This window comes from Chiloscyllium plagiosum, unplaced genomic scaffold, assembly GCF_037043375.1.
Source record: "Chiloscyllium plagiosum isolate Xiang-an unplaced genomic scaffold, Cpla_swu_hap1 HiC_scaffold_40, whole genome shotgun sequence".
Taxonomy (NCBI): Eukaryota; Metazoa; Chordata; class Chondrichthyes; order Orectolobiformes; family Hemiscylliidae; genus Chiloscyllium; species Chiloscyllium plagiosum.
The window spans coordinates 1,364,042-1,370,400 of record NW_028270178.1 but is presented as its reverse complement, the minus strand read 5'-3'; the positions used below and the strand labels follow the sequence as shown (position 1 = coordinate 1,370,400).

Below are 6,359 nucleotides of genomic sequence, written 5' to 3'. Positions count from 1 at the left end.
AGTGTGGGTTTGGGTGGAAAAGATAAGTGGGAAACCAGAGGATTACAAAGCCTTTAAAACCCAGGAAAGGATAACTAAACAAAAAAGATAAGGTGGGAGGAGATCAAAATAGGTGTAAGCTAGTTAGTAACATAAAAAAAGATAGCAGGAGTTTTTTCAATATGTAAAAGCTTAAAGAGAGATTAGAGTGGATGTTGGACCGCTTAAGAAGTAGTAATGGGGGGAAAACAAATGGCAGAAGAACTGGAAAGCAACTTTGCATCAGTTCACACAGTGAAAGACACCTGCAATGTAGCAGAACTTCCAGGAGTCAGGGGCAGCTGTGAGTGGAATGTGACCATCAGTAAGGAGAGGGTGCTGGGGAAGCTGAAAGGTTACAGGTGGATAAGTAGAATGTATCTGCAAATGCAAACTCACACTATAGACCTGTGTGTGTGTGTTGTGTGCGTGTGTGTGTGTTTGTGTGTATATCTGTGTGTGTGTGTGCATGTTTGTGCATCTGTGTGTGTATTTCTGCATGTGTGTGTATGTGTGCATCTGTGTGTGTATATCTCTGTGTGTGTATATCTGTGTGTATGTGTCTGTATGTGTATGTCTGTTTGTGTGTATGTCTGTGTGTGTATCTGTGTATGTGTGTGGTGTATATCTGTGTGTATATCTGTGTGTGTGTGTGTGTCTGTGTATATCTATCTGTGTGTCTGTGTATATCTTTGTGTGTGTGTGTGTGTCTGTCTGTGTATATCTGTCTGTGTATCTGTGTGTATGTCTGTCTGTGTATATCTGTGTGTGTCTGTGTATATCTGTGTGTGTCTGTGTATATCTGTGTGTCTGTGTATATCTGTGTGTATGTGTGTCTGTATATGTGTGTATATCTGTGTGTGTGTATATCTGTGTGTGTATATCTGTGTGTATATCTGTGTATATCTGTGTGTGTGTTTGTGTGTGTCTTTGTATATCTGTGTGTGTGTATCTGTGTGTGTCTGTCTGTGTCTGTCTGTGTCTGTCTGTGTATGTCTGTGTGTATCTGTGTGTGTATCTGTGTGTATCTGTGTGTATCTGTGTGTATCTGTGTGTGTCTGTGTGCATATCTGTGTGTATGTCTGTGTGTATGTCTGTGTGTATGTCTGTGTGTATGTCTGTGTGTATGTCTGTGTGTGTCTTTATATGAATAGGGGGTGAGAGGGAGCGAGTGTGTGTGCTTGATAGAATGTGTGCATGGGTGTAACAGAGTAAATGTCTATGAGAGTGTGCGCATGAGTGGGTGTGTGTGTGTAAGTGTGTCTGAGAGAGAGCATGTATATGATAGATGTTCAGTGTGAGTATGATCATGTGTAAGAGTGTGTGTGTGCTTGTGTGTGAGGGTGGATAGTGTAGTGGGGTCACCTGTCGTGTGACATCAACCCAAGATCCCTGTTGCAGTTGAGTTCGGTGCCCATGAGGACAGCCTCAACTGGGACCTTGGGTTCATGTCACACTACAGGTGACCCCACTACACTGTACACTCACATGTGCACACACACAGTCTCACACACACACACTCATACACACGCTTTCTCTCAGACACATGCATGCACATGTGCACATCCACTCACAGGCATATACTCCGTCACATTCTCAAGCACATACACAGAGAGACACACACCCATTCCCTCTCACACACACACTCATTCCTTCTCTCACACACACACTCATTCCCTGTCACACAGACACACTCATTCCCTCTGACATACACACTCACACACTCTTTCTCTCTCACACATGGACTCTTTCCCCTCTTTCTCTCTCTCTCACACACTCACAAACACACACACACCCTCTCTCTCTCTCTCACACACACATTTGCACACAAACTCAAACACACATGTACATATGTAAGTCTAGGTGGTGAATTTGCATTTGCAGATTTGTATTAGCAGATAGATTCTGTTTTGTTCATTAAGCACACAATCTGTAGGCAGCCAGTCGATGTGACATTTTATAACTTCTTGCTTTGGAAACAGAACCAGTTTGACTCAAAGTTGGGATACAGGCAGCCCTTTTCATTTGGAATATTGTGAGCAGTTTCAGGCCCCATATCTAAGGCATGATGTGCTGGTATTGGAGGGGGTCCAAAGTTTACAAGAGTGATCCTGGGTGTGAAGGGCTTGTTCAATGAAGAACAGTTGATGGCTCTGGGTCTGTGTTTGATGGAGTTTACAAGGATGAGGGAGTGGATTTAATTGAAAGGTACAGGATTCTGAGAGACCCGGGCAGATTGGACGTGGAGAATCTGTTTCCACTACTGGGGGAGACTAGAATGCAAGGGCACAGCCTCAGAGTGAAGGAACGATCCTTTGGAACTGAGATGAGGAGGAATTTCTTCAGCCAGAGAGTGGGGAGTCTGTGGGACTCATTGCCTCTGAAAGTTGTGGAGACCCAGTCATTGAGTCTGTTGAAGACAGAGACAGGTTCTTGATTAGGAAGGTGTCAGGGTGGTGTGGAGAAGATGGAGAATGGAGCTGAGAAACATACCTGCCACATTTGAATGGTTGAGCAGATGCAGCAGGCTGACAGGCTAATTCTGCTCCTGTATCTTGTGGTCTTAAGGTCATCTACTGTCAGAGACTACGGTGAAACTCACAGCATTATCAAATAGGCGAGTGTACACAAGTTTGGTTGCATAAACTGCAATTGGAATGTGATCTCTTGTACAGAGTAAGTGGGGGTCGAATTTATTAAGAAATGACCTGTTGCTGGAGTTAACTTACTCAAAGGTAATAATTTGGTAGTCAGATGAATGATAACCTTGTCTATAATTTTAGAAACTCCAAATGGGTTTAAGGAAATGGAGCAGTTACTGGAGCGTGTCCAGATATTTTTCATGATTTGGAGATGTCAGTGTTGGACTGGGGTGTACAAAGTTAAAAATCACACAACCCCAGGTTATAGTCCAACAGGTTTAATTGGAAACACCAGCTTTCGGAGCATCGCTCCTTCATCAGGTGGTTATGGAGTACACAATTGTAGGGCACAGAATTTTTCACAAATGTGTCTTACAATTCTGTCTTACAATTGTGTACTCCACAGCCACCTGATGGAGGAGCAGTGCTCCGAAAGCTAGTGCTTCCAATTAAACCTGTCAGATATTTTTTTCAGCTTTGTATTGTGACCTTAACAAAGACCATCATCAAAGATCACAGCAATATCCAAAGTTAAATGATAGTTTCACCAAAACTGAGGTGTCGCTATCGCTGAACTGTATGTGATAGACTTTGAACAGATGCAGCACTCAGGACTGGACATACTGAGACATAGTGAGTCATAATCAGCAGTAGAAATGTACACCAACACAACCTGCCACCTGCTCCCACTCATATGTGGCCGATCTCCAACATGACAATCACCACCCAGCAGGAGGGCATGCAACAGCAGCATCAGGCACACCTAAAAATCAAGTGTTAACCTGCTGAAGCTACACCAAAGGACTACATGCGTTCCCGACAGCAGCAAGTGACAGACCGCGTTAGATGACCTCCTAACTAACTGATCAGATCAAAGCTCTGCAGTCCTGCCACATCCAATCGTGGATGGTGGTGCATGATTCAACACACTCGACTGAAACTCCACAAAATCCTGAATGATCGATCAGCCATGCTCATTTGTGAAAAGGATAAGGCTAAAGTATTTGCCACAACCTTCAGCCAGAAGTGATCCATCTCCAGAGGAACCCGGTGTCACCGGTGCCAGCCTCCAGCCAACTCAGTTCATTCCAGGCAACATCAAGAAGTGGTGGAGGCATTGGATGTGGCTACGGCTGAGGGTCTTGATAACAGTCTGACAACAGTCCTGAAAGCGTGCACCAGAACTTACTGCACACCTCACGAAGCTGTTCCAGTACAGCTGCAACACTGGCCTCTCCCTGATATTGGAGAACATAGGCCAAGGTATGTCCTGTACAAAACAAAAGGACAAATCCAGTTACCACCTCATCAGTCAACTATCAATCATTATCAAAACGATTGCAGAAATCATTAACATTCCTTTAACATTCTCTTCCTCCATCTTGGTATCAGGGCGGGTGGTCAAACTCTCTCAAGTAATCTCACGGTGCCTGGAAGATTGTGGTTAAAGTGAGGACTGCAGATGCTGGAGATTAGAGTCAAGAGTGTGGTGCTGGAAAAACACAGCAGGTCAGTGCAGAGGCGTGTTTACCAGATATAAACAAGCCCTTTGAAACCAGAGAGAGCACACTGCCCTACTGAGGATTGAGGGTGATTATTGCTATAATGAGAAGGAAATTATATTTGGGTAAGAGATGTTGCCTATGCAGTCTCCTCTACATTGGGGAGACTGGACACTGCCTCACAAAGCGCTTTAGGGAACATCTCCGGGACACCCGCACCTACCAACCCCACCACCCTGTGGCCCAACATTTCAACTCCCCCTCCCACTCTGCCCAGGACATGCAGGTCCTGGGCCTCCTTCACCGCCACTCCCTCACCACCCGACGCCTGGAGGAAGAATGCCTCATCTTCCATCTCGGAACACTTCAACCCCAGAGCATCAATGTGGACTTCACCGGTTTCCTCATTTCCCCTCCCCTCACCTTACCCCAGTTCCAACCTTCCAGCTCAGCACTGTCTTCATGACCTGTCCTACCTGCCAATCTCCCTTCCCATCTAGCCACTCCACCCTCCTCTCTGACCTATCACCTCCATCCCCACCCCCCCCATACACCGATTGTACTCTTTGCTACCTTCCCCCACCCTCCCCTCTGACCTATCACCCCCATCCCCACACCCATTCACCTATTGTACTCTTTGCTACCCTCCCCCACCCTCCCTCTGACCTATCACCTCCATTCACCCCCCCCATACACCTATTGCACTCTTTGCTACCTTCCCTCACCCTCCCCTCTGACCTACCACCTCCTTCCCCATTCACCTATTGTACTCTTTACTACCTTCTCCCCAGCACCCCCTCCCCACCCCCCCATTTATCTCTCCATACTGGAGGCTCCCTACCTCATTCCTGATGAAGGGTGTTTGCCAGGAATGTTGATTTTCCTGCTCCTCGGATGCTGCCTGACCTGCAGTGCGTTTCCAGCACCACTCTGATCTTGACTCTGATCTCCAGCATCTGCTGTCCTCCTTTCTGCTTAAGAGATGTGCATATCTACAAAGCAAAGAACAAGACCGCAACTCCTGGTGGTAAACCAAACGAGACTTGTGTTATTTTGGGTAAGGTGACCGGTGCTGATGGAAACAGTGGCGTGGGGCATGCAAAGTTCAGCAGTAACCTGCCCAATAAAGCCATTGGGCATGGGATCCGTGTGGTGCCGTACCCATCAAGGATCTAAAAGCACAGCTGTACATGAACTGACAATAAACTGTTACATGATGGGGAAACAAACCATGGTGGTAGCGGCAGATACAATAGCAGTGTTTAAGAGGCATTTCGATACGCGCGAACAAGAGGGATATGGACCATGTGCAGGCAGATGGGATTAGTTTAAAATGGCATCATGGTTGGCACGTTGATGTGTGGCCGAAGGGCCTGATCCTGCGCTATACTTTTCTCTGTGAAATGCTCTTTCAGGCAAAACTTGCTTAACTGTACCCTGTTTACTGACACACAGTTTAGTTTCTGCCAGGGCTACTCAGTTCTTGACCTCATTACAGCCTTGGTTCAAACATGGACAGAAGAACTGAGTTCCAGAGGGAAGGTGAGAGTGAGTGTCCTTACAGTCAGTGGAATCATGAGAAGCACTCCCTTGATTGGAGTCATCACTGGTTGTGCAGCCTGGAGGTCAGTCATCTCAGTTCCAGGAAATCTCTGCAGGAGTTCCTCCGAGTAATGTCTAGGCCCATCCATCTTCAGCTATTTTATCAATGACACTCCCCCCCCCCCACTTTAATATCTTCAGGTTTGCTGGCGACACAAAGCAGGGAGGGAGGGTGAGCTGGAAGGAGGATTCAGAGATGTAAGATCGAAAGTAAGGTTAGGGCCAATCAAAGATAGTAGTGGGAAGTTTTGTGTAGAATCTGAGGACACAGGAAACACTAAATGAACAATTTTCATCAGTATTCACATTGGAAAAGGGCAATGTTAGTGAGAATACGGAGCTACAGGCTACCAGATTAGATGGGATTGGCTAGCTAAAGAGGAGGTTTTAGCAATTTTGGAAGATCTGAAAATAGATAAGTCCCCTGGACTGGATGGGATTTTCCTCGGATTCTCTGGGAAGCCAGGAAGGAGATTGCGGAGCCTTTGGCTTTGATCTTTATGTCATCATTGTCAACAGGAATAGTGCCAGAAGACTGGAGGAGAGCAAATGTCCCCTTGTTTAAGAAGGGGATTCAGGACATCCCTGGTACTAA

At 46.1% G+C, this 6,359-nt stretch overlaps 1 pseudogene; it reads left to right on the top strand.

Annotated features, from left to right (window-relative positions):
* The first annotated feature begins 216 nt into the window (after positions 1 to 216).
* On the top strand, positions 217 to 5,338 carry LOC148138277 (large ribosomal subunit protein eL33 pseudogene; annotated as a pseudogene).
* Positions 5,339 to 6,359: the final 1,021 nt, after the last annotated feature.